This window comes from Sus scrofa, chromosome 3 (genome assembly GCF_054392235.1).
Source record: "Sus scrofa isolate SSC_HxYL_T2T_F1_AM1 chromosome 3, Sscrofa_HxYL_maternal_Yorkshire_Landrace_v2.0, whole genome shotgun sequence".
Taxonomy (NCBI): Eukaryota; Metazoa; Chordata; class Mammalia; order Artiodactyla; family Suidae; genus Sus; species Sus scrofa.
The window spans coordinates 136,192,523-136,215,000 of NC_139385.1; the positions used below are offsets into that span (position 1 = coordinate 136,192,523).

At 40.4% G+C, this 22,478-nt stretch overlaps 1 long non-coding RNA gene across 1 annotated transcript in view; it reads left to right on the top strand.

The window, feature by feature from the left end:
* The window catches only part of LOC146404954 (uncharacterized), a 621,252-nt gene that overhangs the window by 590,424 nt on the left and 8,350 nt on the right, over positions 1 to 22,478 (top strand). The window contains exon 8 of the long non-coding RNA XR_014839818.1: positions 14,634 to 14,796. This is a non-coding gene — a long non-coding RNA (uncharacterized LOC146404954). The remainder of the gene's footprint in view (positions 1 to 14,633; positions 14,797 to 22,478) is intronic.

Below are 22,478 nucleotides of genomic sequence, written 5' to 3' on the forward strand. Positions count from 1 at the left end.
GTATTACTTACTTGTGCGTATGTCTGTAATCACTGAATATGTGAAACTATAAGCATATGTGAACTTCTATACTTGGTGTTAGACATTAAAATTTCACTAGCAGAGGTGTCTTTGGTTATATGATTTTTCAATCTAGGAATCAAGACTTAGTAAAGTTCCAAAGAAAAGCATTCGCAGCCTTCCTTGAATATGCACAAGAAATAAATTCATATATTGCATATTAATATCATGAAGTGTTCTTTGCATTTATATATATCTATATATAATTGAGTTTTATGCAGAGATAACTGTAAGTAGAGTTTGTTTGCTTCCTAGGTAGATACTGAAAGGTTGTTCTGTACCATCCCTCAAAGGGCAGGACATTTGGCAACCCTGTTTGGTCCACTAAATTCAAGTAACATACTCTTAATTATTATAACAACAGAAGCTGCCCTCTAAATTTACAAAATTCCTCCCAGGACTAATACTTCCCTTAACAAAAACCACTCCAATAAGCCATATTGCCTTCTTCAGTTTAAATTTTTAAATAAACTCTATGTTTTAGAATAGTTTTAGAATTACAGAAAAACCATCAAGATAGTACAGAAAGTTTCCATATGTCCACTCCCAGTTTCTTCTATTAGAAAAATCTTATATGCATAGGTACATTTGTTACAATTACGAACAAAAAAATATACTTTATTATTCACTTAAGTCCAAAGGTATTCAATTTTCCTTCGTTTTTAACCTATTTCTTTCCCTTTTCTAAGATCCCATCCAAGATATCATGTTAACATTTAGTAGTTACATCTGGTTAGGCTCCTCCTGACCATGACAGTTTCTCAGACTTTCCTTGGTTTTAAGAATCGTGACAGTGTTGAGGAAGACTAGTCAGGTATTCTGTAAAACGTTCCTCAGTTAGGATTTCTGTGCTGTTTTGGAGTTTGGAGTTTTTTGTTTTTTGTTTTTGGTTTGGGGTTTATTCTCATTATCAGACTGGAGTTATGGGATTTGGGGAGGAAAACCACGGAGATAAAGTGCCATTTTCATTTCATCATGTCAAGGGTGCATCCTATTAACATGACTCATGACTGTTAATCTTAAATTAACTGTGATCACCGAGCTGAAGTCGTGCTGGTCAGCTTTTCCCGTTTAAATCCGCCATTTTTCAGGAGTTCCCTGGTTGTCACTGCTGTGGCACCGGTGGGATCCCGGGCCCAAGACTTTCTGCATGCTATGAGTGTGGTCAAAAACAAGCTGCTTTTTCTTCCGTACTGCACCCTGCACGGAAGTCACTACGGGCAGCCCGCACTAAGCACCACACGACGCTCAACCTCCGAGACAGTAGACCACGAGCAGAAATTGTCTGGAGTTTTTCTGCATGAGAAATTTGTCTCCTGTTCTTCATTTTTTAATTTATCCCATCACCTATTGTATTTATTTATGTGGCTATATGGCTATGAGTACAGACGTTTATAAATAAAATTTTAAATTAAAAATAATTGAAATTTAAAAATATAAATAATACTTTCAAAACAAACCTATTTTTAAATCAAGGATAAGAGACCATTTGGTTTATAATCCAATACTCCCTTAGCTATTTTGTTTCTCAGATTGTTCTGGAGTTAGCCAATCGCTGCTCCTTCAGTTGGTTTTTGTGTCTCTTTGACGTTCTCCCAGTACTGTCTTCTTTTTTTATGAGCACTTCCTTGCTTGCTAACACTAACGATGCTCCAGGCTCATTCAGTTCCAGCACATATGTGTATTGGCATCAGAATTGTTAACCTCTACCCCCTTGGGAAACAATTTTATTGACTAGAATGCAGTGCTTTTATACAGTTTCTTTTGCCCTTAGCCTTGCAAACACTACTCATTCCCACGGCTTTCCCTCAACCCATCCAGAAATGTGCTTGCATATATTTGTAATAGTTAGGTTATTTTGTCCAAGTTCAAAGTGGGCAAAATTGGATCCCTCATTCTCCTAAATAGTTTTAATTTTTTTATACTCTGAAGTCCACTCCTTGTGCTGTGGATTTCAATAGGTTTTGACAAATGCCTTGTGTCATTTATCTGCAATTAGCCTGTGATGCAGAATATTCCACTACTATAAAAAAATCCACCTATAAACCACTGGAAACCACTGACCTTTTACTGCCCGTATGGTTTTTCTTTTCCAGAAGGTCATGTACATGGAATCATGTATTGTGCAGCCTTTTCAGAGTGGGTTCTTTCCTTTTTTTTCTTCCCTCCCCTTCCCGTTCCTTCTCTTCTCTTTGCTTTTCCTTTTGGCTGCTCCTGCAGCACGTGGCAGTTCCCAGGACCATAGTAGCAGCTCAAGCCTTGCAGGGACATCGCCGGATCCTAATCTTAACGTGCTGCATCACAAGAGAACTCCCCTAGGTTGGTTTCTTTATTTTGCAGTATGCATTTTAAACTCACTTATATTTCTGTGTGGCTTAAGAGCCCTTCCTTCCTTTCCTTCTTTCTTTCTTTCGTATTCTTTTTTTTTTTTTTTTTTTTTTAATGGCTACACCCTCAGCCTATGGAAGTTCCCAGGCCATGGATCGAATCCGAGCCACAGCTGTGACCTAGGCTATAGATGCAGCAACAAAGGCTCCTTTAACTCACCGCTTGGGCCAGGGCTTGAACCCTCACCTCTGCAGCAAGCCAAGCCACTGCAGTGGGATTCATTTTCTGAATTTTCTTTTATTTTCTCCTAAGGTATAGTTGATTTACAATGTTGCATCAGTTTCTCCTGTATATCAAATTGACCCAGTCATGCATATACAGACATTCCCTTTCTTATATTATCTTCCTTAGCCCACTGTGCCATATCAGGAACTCCACTTGATAGCTTAAAAAAAAAATCTGAATAGTGTTCTGTGTACGGATAAACCACTGTTTATCCATTCTCCTATTGCAATATTGCAGTATGTCCTATTTTCTTCAGACGTTTTGATGTTTCTAGTTTTCGATGGTCAATAAATCTGTTATAAACATTCAGGAGTAGGTTTTTATCTTTTTTTTTTTTTTTGCCATTTCTTGGGCTGCTCCCTCGGCATATGGAGGTTCCCAGGCTAGGGGTCTAATCAGAGCTGTAGCCACCGGCCTACGCCAGAGCCACAGCAACGTGGGATCCGAGCTGCGTCTGCAACCTACACCACAGCTCACGGCAATGCCGGATCGTTAACCCACTGAGCAAGGGCAGGGACCGAACCCGCAACCTCATGGTTCCTAGTTGGATTCGTTAACCACTGCGCCACGACGGAAAACTCCAGGAGTAGGTTTTTATGTCAATGTGAGTTTTCAGACCAGTCGGGTAAATATCTAGAAGTGCCAAAGCTCTATTGTACAGTAAGACTATCTGTACCATTAGCAAATCTATGACAAACTGTCTTGCCAAGAGTCTCTGTCATTTCGGCATTCCCACCAGCAGTGAATGAGTTATGCAATCATGATTATACTCCATATTCAGTGTTTCTCAGAAAGAAATATACCAACATGTCAAGGATAATCGACTCCAAATATTGAAACCATCAGTAATTTTTACCCTTATTTACTCTCATTTTTTTTGTAGTTAGTATCTAGTACTCATCTAGGATAAAAATCTGAATAGTGAATAATCTGAAAATATTATTCAAATGTGTTCTAATAATGAAATGATTAACAAGTAAGGGGGATTGTAAGTAGCTTTTTCTAGGAGAGATATGTTTGTATTTTTAGATACGCTTCCATCTTTGCCTGAATCCAGGCCAATCGTGCTTCTCACACACTGCCTTTGATTGAAAATGGTGACAAGATGAAGATGAGAGACAAGGAAAATGACAAAAAACAACCATTTTTCCCCCCCCTGTGTTCTGTGTGTGTAGGTTCTCAAATGGATAATCTGCAAGGATAACGGATTATCTCAAATGGCTACACCTTCCTTTTCCAGTTGTTTTGGAGTCTTCAATTTTTGACATCACAGTTTCTATTTAAGATAGGAATTTTCTTCACATTGTATTTCAGAAAGAAGAAAAAAAGAGCAAAGCTAACAATGTAATGCATGTTGAGAGGAGAAGGTTCTTTGAAACTGTTTTAACATCTTCTTATAAGACAGGCAATTTTAGCATAAGACATTTTGCCTGGCAACCGTTACCAGCAGATTCTGAGTGTTAGGGGAGATTTCATAGAATATCATATCTTGGCTATTTTCCACTCACTGATGAAAACTAGTTGGACACATTTACAAAGAACAAAATGATGTCTATAGGGACTGCTAAGAACATTTGCAGCTGAGTTTGGAAAAAGTATAAACTTTTGTGACAGGCAGATCTAGGTTAAAAATACTTCTCTCTTTCTTCTGGCTCTATGATCTCAGACAAAAGATCCAATCTCTCTGGGCCTAAATTTCCTTAACTGAAAATGGGGATACTGACTGGGTTATTAAGAAAATTAAATACGTAACATCCCTAGCCCCCTTATAGACATCAACTTTGTCTTGTCAATGTATTTCCAGGACCTGAATTGAGAGAGGAAATTAATTTCAATCAGCAGCAATTCAGTGTTTGCTATTGCTTTGGAAAATTTTTTTTAATTGAATATTTTCTTACTCTATAGGGGAGAAATATATTTCATATACTTTATCTATTGCTTTATAACTAATGGTTCTAGCATTTAATGGCTTCTAACAATAATGAGTTTATCATTTCTCATGGTTCTATGGGTTGGCTGGGAAGCTCCTGCTTGGTCTTGCCTGAACTTCTACTTTAAAGCACAAGTTCGGCTGCAGCAGAAATACTCGAAATGACCTCATTTACAGGTCTGGCAGTTCATGCTGGCTGTTCACTGAGTCCCTTGGTTCTTCTCTTCATGGCCTCTCACCCTCCAGGAGACTAGACTGGGCTTGTTTATACAACAGCAAAGGCGTTCCAAGATGCAAGTGCAGAATTTACACACCATCACTTTTGCCACAGTCTACCACAAAAACAAGTCACAAGGTCATCCCAGATTCAGGGAGTGAAGAATTTCTCACCCCTTTATTTCTTGATAGGGCTGCAACTATTATCACCACCTTTTTTCCCATCTACTACAACATGTTTCAGGAGTTTTCATGATGATCACAAATGCCTAGTGAGATAAGACATTCTTTTTCATGTTAATTAAATATACTAGCTAAGGGATTTAGAACAAAGCAATATATAGGGTTAAATGTGAAGATGCTGGAATCAAACTGCCTTGGTTGGAAATCAGGCCCCCTTCATTCTCATGAAAAGTAATTTTATGACCTTGGGCGAGTCACTTGATTTATTAGTTTCTCTTTGCTGCTGAACAAATTACCAAAAAACTTTGTGGCTTAAAATAGCACAATTTGCATACAGTCTTGGAGGTCAGAAGTCCAAAATCAGCCTCTATGGACTAAAGTCAAGGTGTCAGCAGGGCAGCATGTCTTCAGGAGGATTGAGAGGGAAATACCTTTCCTTGCATTTTCCAGCTTCTAGAAGTTGCCTGCATTCTTTTGCTTGTGGTCCAGCATCACTTTTATCATCACCACATACCATCTCTAAACTCTGGTCCTCCTACCTCCTTCATTTTGGGACTGTTATGATTAGATTTGACCCACCTGGATTATCTAAAATAATCTCTGCATCTCAAGTTCTACATCTGCAAAGTCCCTTTTGCTGTGTAAGGAAAACTATTCACAGGATCCGGGGGCAGGGTGTGTGCACAATTCAGCCTCTAGCACTTGGGCAAGTGGAAGCCCATACTTCAGTTTTCTCACTTGTTGATGGAGGTAGTAGCAGCTACAGCACAGCTTTGTTGTAAGGATTCCATGAGGGTTACAGTAGTGCCTGGCACTGAGTAAGCCCTTTACATGTAACCGGAATTATTACTCTCGTTATTATTATGGCTTTCCTCAGCTTACTAAGTGGAGAACAAATATCCAAACTCAAGTTCCTGGCTGCACATGAATTCTCAATGAATCACTTATTTTTTTATTGCTAATTTTGACATATTCTAAGGCAGAAGTTTATGCACCAAAAACACAGTAACTATCAAGAAACAGTGTCTGGTAGAAAGCTAGTTGAAATAGTTCAAATGTAGAAAAAGAAGTAAAAATGGCCTTTAAAAAACATGGACTATGAAAAGAAAACACTTTTTTTACATAATGAATCTCTTTGTGAGGGCTCATGAGGTGCTGCTCTCTTGAGTACTTTCTCATATGTTGTCTTATTGTCCCCAAATCCTTCATTATTGGCCACTTCCTCATCAAGGTACACGTTATTATTTTGATCTTACAAATGAGAAAAACAGAACTCAGAATGGTTAAGGATACCACGGTCCCAAAGTGGTTCAAGTCAGTCGCATTAGGAAAATCCTGCTCTTAGCCAATTCAGTTGGGCTGCATTAAAGTGATTCTTATTAAATGAATTTAAACATGTATGGAAGTTTATACTTTTACTTGCTTTGCTTTCAGGGAAGAGAAGTTATTAGGCTTTTCTTCCTTCACCTTTCCCAAACAGATTCAATAGAGAGGCGGAAACCTAGTACAGTCAGAGTAGGAATATTTTAAGTACAGACCCTTCCTGGCCCAATAGGGAGGTGGCCAGAAAGGCCTTCCTATAAAAGCTCTGAAAATACTCAGGAAATGTCTTAAAGTTAAACAAGGCACTTAGTCCAAGCCACTTAATTGCATCTCAGAAAAGTGAGCATAAAGAAAGAGTTTATTGGTGGGTTTGGAGAAGGTGGGGGTGATGGAAGCAGATTTTCCCCAAAGAGGGCTGCTCCTAGCCTGGGTGGTCTTCACACGCACAGACACTGAACTCACTAGATCAGGGTTTGGGTGGCAGTGCTGCTGTTTACAGGATCTTTTGGTGTTTGAGGGGAAGGAAGAAAAGGGAAGAGTAGATTCAGGAGATATGGTAGACTCCCATGTTATTAGTTATTTGTCAAATAGTCTCAGAAACCAAACAGGATGGAAATTCAGGGAAAAGCAGTGGGTGAGTATATTAAGATTTTTACAACTTAATGTATATACCGAGGCTGAGAGTTAAATATTATTCCCACTTTGCAGATGAGGAAGTTGAGTCTCTGAGCGAATAAGTAACTTAACCAAGGTCACAAAGCAGGTACCTGCAGAACTAAGAGAAGAGTCTAGGTCTTCTTTCTCTGAATCCACTGTAATCCCAAAGACATGAAATACATGTGCTTGTCTCCAAAATATTCACCCTTCTCACCACACGATATCTGCAGGCGCTGTAGCAATCAGTCTCAGAAGCCAACATGCTCAGAGGAAATAACAAAAAACTATTTAACAGAGGGCTTGTTTATGTGATCAGGGGGAGCAGGGTTGAGAGAACCAATAGGCGGAAGTATAGTCTTCGTCCCAGCTGGGAGCTGGTACCTTCCACCCCAAGGCTTGGAAAGACCAGAGGAGGAAGCAAAGCTCTGAAACTCAAGAGAGCTGGAACCATGGGAAGGGGGCTGCCCAGAGGGGCTGTGTGTTGATGACGTGCATAGGCACTTACCAACCGTTGGCCCGATGGAGACTGGAGACATGAGGGCTTTCCTCAGACTTTCTCTCCAGCCTCCAGTGTCCTACGAAATTCTCTGACTCAGCAGTCAAAGGGGTTGGTGATGCAGAATGCAAGTCAGTCTCCTGGGGTGCGATGAAAAGAAGAGGTTGTATCTGCAAGAGAATAGTCAGCTCTTGTACTTCTCATTGCAATTTTCAGTGGCCCAATTGAAGAGAGTGAGTGAAGTGCCATTTTGTCCAGTTTCTGACAGTGGATTGTTTTGTTTTGTTTTGTTTTTTTACCTGTGAGCGGTTTGTCTCTCTAGATTCTATTTTAATTTTAAGTTCTGAGTCTGAACTTTCAAGATTCTTTTGAAAATGAACTCCCTGGTACACTTAAACCTCCACAGTGAATCATAAGATTCTTTCCAGATTGAATATTTCACTTTATACCTCCTCATGTACAGATATATAGCTGGAATGCTATTTGGAATATTCAGAAATTTTCTTAATTTTCTGTTTTTGTTTTGTTTTGTTTATTTCTTTGGGCAACCTTATTTTTGCAGCTGGGGATAAATCTGACATTCTATTCAACTTCAGTTTCAAGAGGGGATCTGAACATAGCCTAGCAGGATGATCTTTGAACACTAGTATCCTAGAAAAATAGAATAATTATCATGCATTTTGTTACATTCTGTTTGCATATGAGCAATATAAAATGAATAAATGAGAATTTAAAAATCGAATCGCACATGGTTTGATGTAATAATTTGATTTGGACACCATCTTTCAGAAAGAGATTAAGAAATGAAAAAAATAGAAATGCTCAAAGTTTTGTTATAAACGTAGTCTAGATGCTGGTTCTACAGTAACAATGCCAAGTTATCCATGTAATTCAGACAAAAGATATTTTGCCTATTCTATGGTAGCCACTTGTCAATTTGGTGAAACAGCAATGAAAAGAACTGTAAAACTGGATATTGGAAGGTTTTTCAGTCAGTTCAGGACAAAGCATTCCTCTAGAAGCACAACTAAAGAGCTAAAGTGAAGTAAACCATATTCTATGGACCCTACCCTTGAGGCAGTACAAATCTTGTGATAGGATAATTGTCTTCAAATGTCTGAAGGAATATCAGCTAGAGAAGAGCGAGGCGTATTCTCTTTGATCCTGGATGTCAGAGCTGGAGACAACAAATAGAGATTGTAGCCCATCAGATTTCAAGTCTGTCTAAGTAAGAACTATCTAAGAGAATTGTTAAAAACAGAACTAATTGCCTCTGGAGGTGGTGAGTCCTCTATCCTAGGAGGAATTAAAACAAAATGCGGATGTATCTCTTTTCATCAGTTATACAATTTCAGTTTTGGAGAAGGATTGAGCTTTCTGGAAAAAAAATAATGCATTAAGCTCTACTTTTTCTTCCTCGCTGTGTTTGAATTATATGATTAAATTTTTGTCTATTAACAAGCAAAAGTTGTTACAGAAAAAAAAACAACAGAGGAAACCAATTCAACTGTACTCGGAGTGGGAAGGAAAGAGACATGATGATCTCATTGTTGTATTTCTAGGAAAGATGAGTCATACAGTCTGCTCGAATGCAGAGTAGCTAGAGGGAAGCTGGACATCAATGATGCTTTCTTCCTCTTTAATAGGGACCAGAGTCTCAAATTTATTTTAAAATAAAAGAGAGGAAAGCACTTAGAAATTGGCCCACATCAAAAAAACTTCACTGGAATGTGCTGTAAGATATGGATATAAATAAATCTGTTTCAAATTGAAATTAATTAAATTGAGTTGTGTAGGGGGTGAGAAGAAGGGATCCTATAAAACATCCAATCCCACTAGCTCCTCTGTTTCTAACTCCCACCAGCCATCTTCCACAAGTTCGATTTTAATGTCCCTTTAATTGACTTGTGAGGACAAAGAGCCAGTTCAGAGAGTCAATGGGTAGAGAGGAGAAGGCTAGCCAGAGGCACTGAGGGCAGCATCAGCCCTTACAAGGGTGCTGAATGGAGAGCACACACTCCCTTCTAGGAGAAACTTTTTGCCAACTGGGCAGTAGAGGATAGCTGCCATGGCTCTGGAAGCTTTTTTTCTTCTTAATTGCCCCCAAATCTATACTGTGGATTTATGATCCTATAAACTAGTATTTATTAAAAGTCTACTGTGGACCAGGCACTGAGAAGCAGATGTATGCCTGTCAAGTCACCACGCTCCTATAGTGGCATCCCCTTTCTAAGACTGGAGAGAGTGCCTCTGTTGTTGATACCCTGAACTGCTCTAAAAGTAAGAGGTGTGCTCTCTGTTGATGGGAGGGGAATTTCCTCCTCTCTGGTCTGTCTTCCTGGAGATCCTGTTATTCAGATGTGGGCACATTTGCACTCACCCTTTATTTTTCTTACCTTCATTTTCTACGTTCTACCCTTCTGACTTTTTTGCTGTAATTACTTGTAAATTTCTTCTCATTATTATCTAATCCTCCTTTTGAGATTTTAATTTCTGCTATCATGCTTTTAAGTTTCAAATTTTTATTTAATTATCCAGAAATTACTTTTCGGAGAAACCTGCCATTGTTTCATGACTACAGCATATTTTTTTCTTATTTCTTTGGTGATTGTAATCTCATCATGTTTCATGTTTTCTCCACCCTGCAAGGAATCATACATTTGGTTTTCTCTCAATTGCTATTTTTTTCCAGTTTCCTCCCCATTTAATATTAGATGCATTCCTCAAAGTCTGGTAATCCTTAGTTGTCTATTAGTATTTAAGATTAGGGTACTGAAAATTAGAATAGATGCTGCGTGGTGGTTTGCTTGACTGTGGTCTTATGCTGCCTTTCTTAATTGGGTATTGCCTGAGAGGTAGATACGAGAGCTTGGATCTGTCTTGTGCCTGTCAGAATTTTCTCAGGGCTGGGACTACCTCCTGAGTTGTGTTTCTCAAAAGCATTTAAAGGCGTAGAGTTGCTGCAGTCTCCTGGGCAAAAGGGTGACTATTAGAGCAAAGAGAAGGCAGCCCCAAATCCTAGAAACAAAGAGGATGGGGAAGGATATACATGGAGAAGAAAAGCTGTGCAAAATTTGCACATGCCCTGGAGGTTGTGGAAGGCCAAGTGTGAGCTTCGGGCTAGAGACCTGCTAAAGGTCTAAGAAGGCCCTAGGCTCTCCCATCTGACTGATAGTCAGACTCTAGGTAAGCAGAAGGTGAAAGCTAAGGCAGAGTTTTATGTAGAAGACTCTGGCTAAGCATATAAATTCCCCAACTCAAAGTCAATCTGCAAAGTCCGGGAGAATAGTGTTCTTTCTTTTTTATTGGGGGTGGGTGAGGGTAGAAGGTCATCTAAGCATTTAAGGAAGTCCCTGTCAAATCTCTACCTGACCAAGCTAACAGAACAGAAACTTCAACGGCCACACACAACAAAGAACACAGCCATTATAAAAATAGTTTAACAACACTATGAATCAAGTATACTTCAATAAAAAAATTTTAACAAAAAATAAAAAATAAACAAAAATAGACTAGAAAATCACTAAGTGAATAAACAGCAGCACCCTACCACAAAGAAGAAAACAAACCCTGGGGAGAGATGGTCAAATTAGATTCTACATTATAATATTCAACTTGTCTGATTTTCAACAACAACAAAAAAATACATGAGGCAGATGAAGAAAGACGAAACTTGGCTTATTCCTAGAAGAAGAGGAGGGGGATTAACACAAACTGTCACTGAGGAAGTCCAGACGTTGGATTTACTAGACAAAGACATTATCGACTTTCTTAAATATGCTCAAAAACCTAAAGAACATCAAGAAGAAAAGAACTGTAGAGAAAAAGGATATCAAATATATAATATCAATGAAGGCATAGGAATTATTTTTTTAAAAAGGACCCAACTAGAAATTCTGGATCTGTAAAGCACAATCAGAAGGAACATAACATAGAGATACAAGAGTGGCAGGTAAGACACATTTAAGGAAAATGTGAGAGAGGGGCTTTGGAGAGAGAAGCAGCAGTCAGATCATAATGGATAAAGTGGGCTTAGAAAAGATGGATATTATTTTTGTTAATAAAATACACAGAGTGCTACAATAAAATAGATACACTTTTAAGATATTATTGGGACTTCCTGCTTCTCCTTGGCATGTAGAGAACTGGAAAGAACTTTATTCCTAACCTGACAAGAATAAAAGCCGGACAAACTGTCTGAGGTAACTAGAGAACCAATCAACCTGATATCTCAGAATAGAAAGTCTGACCTTCAGCAAAAGAGAAATATGTAGGTATTTGCTTACCTGGGGAAGATGCACCTGCACACCAGTAAAAATTCAGCCAGAGTTATTCACAGATTAATGGAGGTTGTTTGTCGGTGGCAGCGTGTGGGATCCCTGGAATCCTCAGATGTAGGGGCTTTCGCCCACTCCCAGGCTCCTCCCCATGGGCCTCGTGAGGCCTTCGCAGGAGAGACTGGTGAGGTCCTGACAAGGTTCCCTCATGGAGCAGAAACATCTTCTGCTGTGGAGCAGCACACACCCTCACCCAGGTTCTTCTTTCAGTCTGTTCCATAGGAAAACAGACCTTCCTGTGGGAGAAAGGTCAGCACACACTGTGCTCCTGAAACTACCAACGGAGCGTAGCAGAGAAAACACCAGCCTTGGGGAAAGACAGAATTGCATGCTGATCCCAGGCTTACTAGGAAGAGAGGGGTTTCCACTGGATTATTCTCTTCTCTGGCATCCCAGGCAGGCTTTCTTCATATGTCAGGAAATACGTCTACGAATATTCTCTTTTCCATAATTCTGAGGTCAAGGCCCCTTCTCCCCCTCTTCAGGCCTTGCGAGTTGAAAAATGCTGGATTTAAACTCAGTGTGGCCTGAGTTGGTGGCAAGCCCACATTTGGGTCAGTGCTTTGGTCACAGAGGAACATGGTTTATTACCCAGAATCCTACATGATTTTTTTTTTTTAAAAAAGAGCAGTCCCTCAAAGAAGGGAGATTTGTGCGTTCCAGAGAGACAAAATGTGCAGTTCAGGCTCTCTAGGCGTAGGTAGGCTCGGGGAGGAACTGATCAGAAGTTCTTGGCTCTAGGCAAACTGACCAGTGTGGGCCCAGAATCGAATCCCAGTGTGGATCTGTGCCGACCGACCTCCAGTGTGACAGATGGTGGGGAAGGGTCAAGGCCACCATGCGGCTAGGACGCAGAATCACAGCACACCCGCAGTCCCAGACTCTGCCCAGGGGAGGGCGGGGCTTCTGCTCTTGGGACTGTCTCAACAGCGCATAGGAGGCAGCGGGGGCTGCCGAGTTCTCAGGCCGAAAGGGGTGCTCTCGCTCTCCTCCAGACTCACACGCCTTCGCTCCCGAAAGCCTCTCAGGGCCTTCATCTCTTTCTGTAATGAATTAACGAATACATTCACAATTTAGCTCCCCTAATAAGCTGTCTTTCTAAGCCCAAGTGGAGGGGGCCTCCTTTCATTTGTATAAACTGCCTCCCAGCCTCTAAGTCAGCTTTGCACACAGAACTGTAATTTCAGACAGAAGGAGTGAAAGAAGGCGGCGTCTTCTCGCAGACTCTCTTCAGTCTTTGATGAAGTCCTGTGCTTTCCCCTCATGGAATGATGACGTCATGCTCACCACCCAGTGGTACCTGCCACAGAGGAAGGTCTGAGTGGTCGTGAGCTGAGTGAGTACAGAAAAGAAAGAGTGTGTTCACTAGGCTATCGAGAATTGACAGTGAGACTCATGGCTTTTGTTATCTCATAACTTTTGGCTTTGCCTAACTTCTCCCTAACCTGCCATCGCAGGGTGGCACCGTGCGATGGTCCCGGCACCAGACAAGCCTGGACTCCTATCATGCAACAAGTCCTTTAGCTTCCAGCCACAGACCTGCTCCTGTCTCTACTTGAGAATGTATGTCTTTAATATTTGAATCTCTAGGGAAAGAACCATAAAGAAAAATATAAGGTATAAAAAATATGTTTCCTTGTCCCAAACTTTATACATATGCTTTTAATTGCAAGAAAGCCATTCAGTAAAGAGTTGCCAAGTGCCTCGCTGCCACTGCAGATGTAGAAAGGTCAAATGACATCGCCAACAAGAAGCAGAACCAGTGGCCTGAATGTCCGTTCTCCCATCTTCTCAGGTGCCTCCATATATACATAAGGCCTTGTGACTTAAAAGAAGTTTTCAAAAACCTCTACACACAAGCATACTGTCATAATGTGGGAAACTAATTAGTTCCCGTTATCTAAGCAGAAAGGAATTTAAAGTTCTTGAGAATTCCAACTTTGTGGAAAGCCTGAGGCAAAGTTAGCATTTCAGTAACATCAGAACAAATGTACAAAAGATCTATGTACCTGGGTTGAGAGAGAATCACATTCAATATTTTATTTTACTACTTTTATTGAAGTATAGTTTATTTATAATATGTGTTAGTTTCAGGTGTACAGCACAGTGATTCATATATACATTTTTTTGTCCTTTTCAAATTCTTCCCCCTTATAGGTTATTACAAAATATTGAGTATAGTTCCTCATGCTATACAGTAGGTCCTTGTTGGTTATGTATTTTACGTATAGTAGTGTGTATGTTGTTAATCCCAACCTCCTAACTTATCCTTCCCTCCACCCACTTTCCCTTTTGGTAACAATATGCTTGTTTCTTAACAGTCTGTGAGTCTCCATTTTGCAAATAATTTCATTTGTATCATTTTTTTTTTTAGATTCTACATACAAATGACTCCATATGATATTTGTCTTTGGTTTACTTCACTTAGTATGATAATCTTTAGGTCCATCCATGTGGCCACAAATGGCATTATTTCATTCTTTTACATGGCTGAATAATATTCCATTATATCTATGGATATATATGAATGGATAAAGATGTGGTATATATAAATATATAAATGTTGATGGACGTTTAGGTTGATGTCCTGGCTGTTGTAAATAGTGCTAAAATGAACATTGCTTTTCATGTTTCTTTTTGAATTATAGTTTTCTCAGAATGTATGCCCAGGTTAAAGCTAAGTAAGAAGTTCAACCAAGAAACAAGTTTGGCACTCATGGATGTTTAATTAAGCAAATCTTTATGCAATGGCTCAAAGACCTACATACTAATTAAATGACATGTTTTACTTATGTGCCTACTAATCTTTTGTTCCTAGGTAATGAGGTCTCAGGTATACAGTACTCACAAGAGAAGTGTGTTTGAATGCTGCATGGACCATGAGATAATTGATGTGTGCTGATTCATGCCATCTGCTGCCATTCAAAAGCAAAGCTGGACACAAGAACATCCTGGCTGTCCACAGTGGACAGAGGAAAGGGGTAACTCATCTTTTCCTGGTTCAGTTTCCTAGGCATTGTTAGAACTACCTTATCTCTGTTATGGCAGTGGATTTTCATGAGTGAAGGTGAGGGAGAAGGGAACTGACAAGTTTTGAGCACCTTCTGTGTGCTGAAGCTTGAATCGTGTACCTAATTTGCATCGTTTTCATTAATACAGCCACCCTTAATGGCGGTTTTTATGAGCTATGCTTATACTTGTGAAAACTGAGTCTGAGGGACATGAAGTCTCATCTTTTGCTCCTATAGATGACAAAGCTGAAATTTAAGTCACAGCCTGTCTCTAAGGCCAGTAATCTTTCTGTTCCTCTTTCATCCATTTGCTGGGAAAATCAGATCATGTCCTAGGCTGATGATTTGGAGATAAATGTGGCAAAGCACCTGCTGGGGGCATTCACATTATACCAAGAAATACAATGCTTGAATACCATGCTAAATTCTCCCACTAAATAACTGTCATCAACTCAGAGTGATCCTTTTAGGGTTATCTAAAATTCTCATAAAGCAAAATAGAAGTCAAATCGAGTAAAATCAAATTTCTAAAATTGAGGGTTTACAGTAAGGGAGAGAATACTGCCATCTAGGATAGTATTTATCTATCATGTTACCCAAGTAATCTGTTTTCTCCTGTATTTGTGGTCTTAGGATGATCCTTATTTACCCATGTTTCCTTAGTACCTTCCAGAGGTGTGTGCACATCCCAGGGACCAGTGCATATTTGGCTATGGAATCAATGAATAAAAGAATAAGTAAATAACAGCCTCCAAACTTGCCTATGTAGGGCTATAAATCAACAGAGAAAATGATGTGCTTAGGAAGACTAGTCTGGTAGAGCTGAAAGTATAAAAATGATGGGGCTGTGGCTGAAAGCTAGCAAACTGATTAGTAGAATTATGGAGAGATTAAAGATTAAGAAATAGGCAGGAATGCTTACAGCCTATTTTTTTTTTAAATGGCTAATGCATAGTCATTTCAAAGTGAAACTGAGATACATCTTTATATAGTCTCTCCAATAGGAGGTGCTTTGGAGAAGTAGAAAACTGAACTAAGAAAGATTTCCTATATGTATTCACAGTTGGATATTTAATATTTTATCTAATTTTATAATCATCACAAAACAAAAGTGAGAGTATATCTCTAATTTTTAGTAAGGGAAACAGGCTAAGTTAGTATAAATAATCTAGTCTCCTTATGATAACTTGGGGAGCTGAGATTTGAAGTAAGAGCTGATGGTTCCAAACTTGATGTTTTTTCCACTAGCTCATATCACCTTTCTAATCTAAAAAAGCTGAATTCTGGAACTGGAAAAAATAGTGTGTGTGTGTGTGTATATATATATAACTTTGGAAATGTGCTTGCTGACTCAGAGTGATGCAGAAGTATACAGTTAACAGTCAAATTAAATGCAGTTCTAGACAAGCTAACCATACTCTGAAGTAATAAGCATGATATATTTATTTTCCATTTCCTCTGTGGCTAGAGATTCAAAGGATAAAGTCATTAAAAATCTTTCAGATGTTTGCTTCTTTTGGTGAAATGAGAGTGTGCTGGGTCTGGAAAGAGGATGCTCTAATTAACAAGACATTATTTATACTTGAAAAATATAATGATATAAGAATCAACCCAGTTCTTCTGTATGCAATGATCTTACAATTGCTCAAAGGTGTATTTTTGTACTGCAGGTGAACCAAAGCTCTGTCTGCCATGAACAGACTAAGCCGAGGGTACATTTACTTTACGCTATCAAACAAATCCATGTCCCCTGAGTGGCTCATCATATTTCTAGCTGATGGTAACTGGATTTTGCATGAGGAAGAAAAAAGTAAGTGTGAGGTTGGTCAGAAACATGCCTTACCATCAAGAGGATACCAGACAGTCTCCAGGCGGTTAGACTGATTCTGTGGCCTTTGCTAGTGTGGGTGGAGGGCCAAGGCTACAGTCATTTCCTCTCCTAAATTGATCTATTTGATATAAGACATCAGGAAGAAATGCCTTTTGCAACTCAGGGCCCACTTGTCCCCCTAGCACCCTTAGCCCTGATCTGAATGAGCAAGATCTTGCCTTCATGTCCAAGGCCTCAGTCACCATGTATAAATTCAGGGTTGTAGCTACAGAACTTCTGCTCTCATTCTTTTTTCGTGTGTAACTCTTGTACCCAGACAGAACAAATGCCCATCATCAGGAGATTTATAGCTCGCAGCTGCCTGCGTTGCATCTATACCACATAAGACCTTAGATAATGCAATGACATCTGGCCTAAGGGTGGCCAGGGACTCATGGGATGGAGTCATTTTTGGGTGGCATCCCAACTGCTGCTAATATAGCCCAGATGACGCCAGGCATGAAGTGATCAACAGTAATACCTCCGACTTCTCCTGAGTTGCCACTGCTTGGTTGATGTTTAACGATGTTACAGCGGAAGTATCCTGGGGTCCATATGTTCACATTCTAATCATAAAGCGATGCTTTCCTCCAAAGAGAGCTTTAAAATGAACCCTCCTACCATTCCAAGTCACAGAACAAATGATCCTGCCAGAACAAATGCAGAGTTCGGTTTAGACAGAGAAAGAGAGCTGCTGCTTTAACACAGACGCAGGAAGCAAGAGGCAGAGCCAAGCTTAGACATCCACCCATCCATCCACCCATCCATCCACCCATAGACCATACTATGAGCAAATACCAAAGCAAAACCAAGACCCAGTTAGGTCCCCAAAGTGACAAGCTTATGCTCCACGGCAAACCAGACTGCATGCAGCAAAAGCAGGGAAACCATCTTGACAGAAGAGACACAGAGCCACAGAGAGAAAGAGAACTAGCTGCCCAGCCTCAAGGATTTGGAGTGCTTCACAGTCTCAGTAAAGTGATGCTGAAGAGTGAGGGTAGGACCTATAAGCATGTGTGTTTAACCATATCTGATCACCTGCACAGTCTGGGCATCTGCATAAAAATGCTAGTTTAGAAATATAAGAAAGAGTGGAGAGAAAAATCTAAAATGCCAACAGAAATCCTTCTGGGGACTGCTATTTACAGATGATTGGGCTGGGTGCCTACCTCGGCATTAGCAGATAAGCGGACAAGCACCACCCTGTCAGTGCTGACAAGTACAGGGATATGCACCCTGCAGCGGACCCAGGCTGACTGCCTCTGTCCTTCTCAGGAAAAGGGCAAAGTCTGGAGCATATAGCTGAACACTCCTCGGCACCTAGTGCTCGGTCTGTGCAGAGGAAGAGCTGGCTGCAGTAAAGCTATGGAATGTCTAACTCCGCAAATCATTCAGAAATGTACCTTCCCTAAACGATATTAAACAGTGTTGCAAATGGTGATTTTTAGTAGAAGGGAAAATGAAAGAGAAAGAGAGAGAGATTGAGAGAGAACGTGCTCTAGTAGGTAGCATGGAGCTTCAGTATTTTATGGTTGTCAATTTAAGCTGATGGCCTGGCGATGCCTGTGACACAGCACCCCTCTACGGGATTTCTTCTATTTTATCTTCCTGAGGTCCCTCTTTTGCCTTCCCTCTGCTCAGTCATCCTCGTTGTGCTGTGGCGACCCCCTTTAACAGAATGAAATCCACCCTCATTGACCTTTTCCTTGTTATCCCGAATCTTGGATTATTCTCTAGAATCCACTTGTTGCCAACTGAGTTGACACAATCTGTAGATTAGTGGGCATGAGAGTGGGGAGAATGGGAGTTAGTTTTCAGTTCTTCTCTGTGTGAACAAGTAAGTGGCTTATCTTCAGGGTGAAAATAATATCCATACTAGAGACAGTGTAAGGATTACAGGACATGAACATGAACTCATATAAAGTGCCTAACACATATACAGATCCCTTGCACACAGTCAAGACTTAAATATATTCTTCCCATCCTCTGTAATGAATAACAGTGATGTAACTGATTCAATATGCAAATAGTTTTGATTAGCTTCATATTCCGATTTCACAACCCTCCTAGGAGGTAGGCAGTAGAGCCCTATTTTTCAGTCCTTCAACTTTGAATTGGGGCTTTTTTTTTTTTTTTTTTTGCTTTTGCTTTTTAGGGCCACACTCGCAGCATATGAAGGTTCCCAGGCTAAGGGTCTAATGGGAGCTACAGCTTCCAGTCTACACCACAGCCACAGCATCGCCGGATCCAAGACGCATCTGTGACCTACACAGCTCATGACGGTGCTGGATCCTTAACCCACTGAGTGAGGCCAGGGATTGAACCCACAACTACATGGTTCCTAGTCGGATTCATTTCCACTGTGCCACGACGGGAATTCCTGAATTAGGGCACTGAGGTCCATTTACTGACTGTAGCATGAGCTTACACCAAGGAACTAGACCCTCCACTATGACTGTGCTCTTTTCAGCAGGCATCCCATTGGAAGGAAATGTGTGGTGGGTACCATGATTTGAGCTGGATTATTGCCTCCAGGTTTTCACTTCATTGTTCTATTCTAAGAGATGTCTACTCTGTTCTCCTGTGGTAAGACGCCCCCTTCTTAGGCAATCCCTACCACACCAACCTAGGTGATTCTGCAAAGCACTTATCACTCTTTCCTTCATCTTTATTAATCTTTGTACTCACTATCTATCTCATTTTAGGAGAATGTAAAATCATTTAGCCAACACTCAGCATTAGCCTAGCACTCAGCAGGTATGAAGAAAATGTATTTTATGAGTGAAATAGAAACTAACCGATATCATTTTTGAGGATACCTTTATTAATTAGGTCTCTTTGTATTATGTTGATAAGCCTCTCAATGAGTTCAAAACTTCAGTGGGCACTTTCCTGTTTCATAACATCTCAACCGCCAGAAGCAAGGAGGCTTAAGAAGATCGTGGTAACAGGCACAAAACTGTCTGCAGCTGGCGACCATGAATTGCTCACTGAGCCCCTCAGGACTCAGCCTCTCCTATAGAATGAAGGTGATAATGGCTTCATGCAATGTCCTGGGAGCCTGGACGAAGAAGTGGATGTGAACATGCACACACACACACATCCTGCCTGTGCTTGAGTTCACTTGTGTAGATTTTGAGGACGGGATCAGGTGTGTGGAGGAGGGGAGGCTCTGACTTCCAATTTCTTTCACTAGGCGGAAAGAAAAGTATCCCCCTTCCAAAAACCTGAATTAATGAATGAACTTTACCATGCAAAGATACTTCCAAAGAGGAGTTCCCATCATGGTGCAGTAATACCAAACCTGAGTAGTATCCATGAGGATATGGGTTCTATCCCTGGCCTCGTTCAGTGGGTTAAGGATCTGGCATTGCTGTGAGCTGTGGTGTAGGTCAAAGACAAGGCTCAGATCCCATGTTGCTGTGGCTGTGGTATAGGCCAGCATCTGTAGCTCCTATTCACCCCTAGCCTGGGAACCTCCATATGCTGTGGGTGCAGCCCTAAAAAGACAAATATACATATATATATATATACACTTACAAAGATACTTTAGCACTGCACCTGATACTGTGAATTCCAGCCCCTCAGGGCATATTGTATGTCTCTGAGCTCACAGCCCAATTCAGGGCTTTGCTCCCAGAATCAGCCTTGGGGAAGACTATCCTCTTGCAGCATTTCTGAGGCAAAAAAGCAAGGAAAGGAGAGAAGACTCATAATTTGAGAAAATCAATATCACACTAAGAAGACCAAATAACAAAATCATATAATGACAGAAGAGACCCCAAAAGAGAAAATAAGAATCAGGAGTTAGCCACCCAGTGGGGATAGGAGCACAGAAGATAGAGTATGATAAAAAGAGAGCATGAGAAGGAGAGAGAGAGAGAGGGTGTGTCTCTCTGCAGAGAAGAGTTCATCAGTATACGTGACTCCTCCTTATCTGCTGTTAAGAAGAGTCTGGTGCACCGGCTAAAGGAACTAGGTGGGGTCTGGCACATTTATGACATGAGAGGTGCTTAACTCTGAGCCTAGTGTACACAGAGGGTAAACAGACAATAAAGTGAGGCATTCCCTGCTTCCTGCAACTCCAGTGTAGACTTCACGGTCAACACCTGAAAGGAACACCTGAGTTTTGACCACCGTCTGAGTCGGGTTTCTCAGAGGTCACCTTCCAAGCCGCCCTGTATGATCTGCTTTAAATGTACTGTCAAGACTCTCTGCAGCCACGCCAGGGTGGTCCTCACCTGTGCCATGTGGCTTTCAAATTATACATATACAGAGATGATAATTTATTACTGCAGTGTTTTCTGTAAACAACTAATACCTTGTGAAGACAATGTATCCACCAAGCTCTCCTATGACAAAGAAAACGTTACATTGTTTTTCCACCTGAGGAAAACCCCTTAAGGAATGTCTTACACCTGCGTTCAAATAATAATTTTTAAAATAATCAACTCAGTGCTAGATCATTTTTCTAAGTCTCCAAGATATTTCAGGTTTCGGTAGCCTCTGAGTGAAAATACAGCCTTATGCATCTAAACCTTAAAAAATTGTGATCTAAGTCACAACCTATTTTCTAGCAAAATTCCCAAACTTTTTATGAAGTTCCTTACCCCAAGATTTTTGTGGGTCTCAGAGAGATCAGCATGAGACAAGGACAAAGATGCCATCTGCTCATTTGATGCTATGGACTAGAGGGTATGCATCAGATGATGCTCGAGACGAAACCTCCTGCTGACCCATAGCCAGTGGTGGAACCACGCGTCTAATGCAGTCTCTCCTAACAGAGTCTGATGCCTGATGGAAAAATAATAATAATAAAGTTAAGAATACAGAGTTTCTAATTCTGAGATTTCTCTCCCTGCCACTTCTGCCACTAACATTACCCAGCCACCTCTTTTCTGCTATTAGATGGAGTCCATAAGCCCTAAATGATCCAAGTCTGTGTGGCTTCTCAAGGTGATAGGGAAACACTCCCTCTTTCCATGAGACCTTCTGTCACATGTGCCCCAGACCGAAACTGCCTCAGCTCAAAGATACACAAATCTTCCAATTCATGCTGCCAAGATACCTGGATCAAAAATTATGTGTCTCGTCATCTACACTTGTCCAGACACCAGTCCTCCTTTCTGGGGATTTATGAATTATACAGAACTGATTCAGCCCAGCAGACCCATTTTCTGCCTTCAAACCTTAGGAATCAAGGTCTTGGTTCCTTCTGTTCTCTGAGGTGTCTCAGCCCCTAACTAAATACACTGATAAAATTAATTATTTGAAGAGGAATGTGACTACCACTTTTATTTCGATCCTTCGAAAGAACCAGAGCTCCATGGCTCATATGGAATCAAAAGGGACTTCTAAAGTAGCGTTTCTTTTGACGCTCAAGAAAAAAACTGTTAAAAAGATTTTTTACTCTCTTCTTGCTCATGAGAAAATGCTCTACATCATACAGCTGGGAAGTATCAAAACCTGCATCCAATACCTGAGTTATCTGATTCATAGTGTATGCTTTTGCTGCTGTCATCAATTCACAGGTTAACATGAAATTGCCTATTAATTGTTCTAGTCTATAGCTGTATCACTAGCTAGACTACAAGATTCTGAAAGATAAAGTCCACACCTGTGCTTCTTTTCTGTTCCAGTACAGAGACCCAGCAGATGATTGACCAGATAATTGGTACTCAAAAAAAAAAAAAAAAAGTAATTTTAGCTTGAATTGAATCGAGTCACATTGGGTTGGGTAGAATTAAATTCATGCTCTTTATTGATGAGGTTATCAATAACC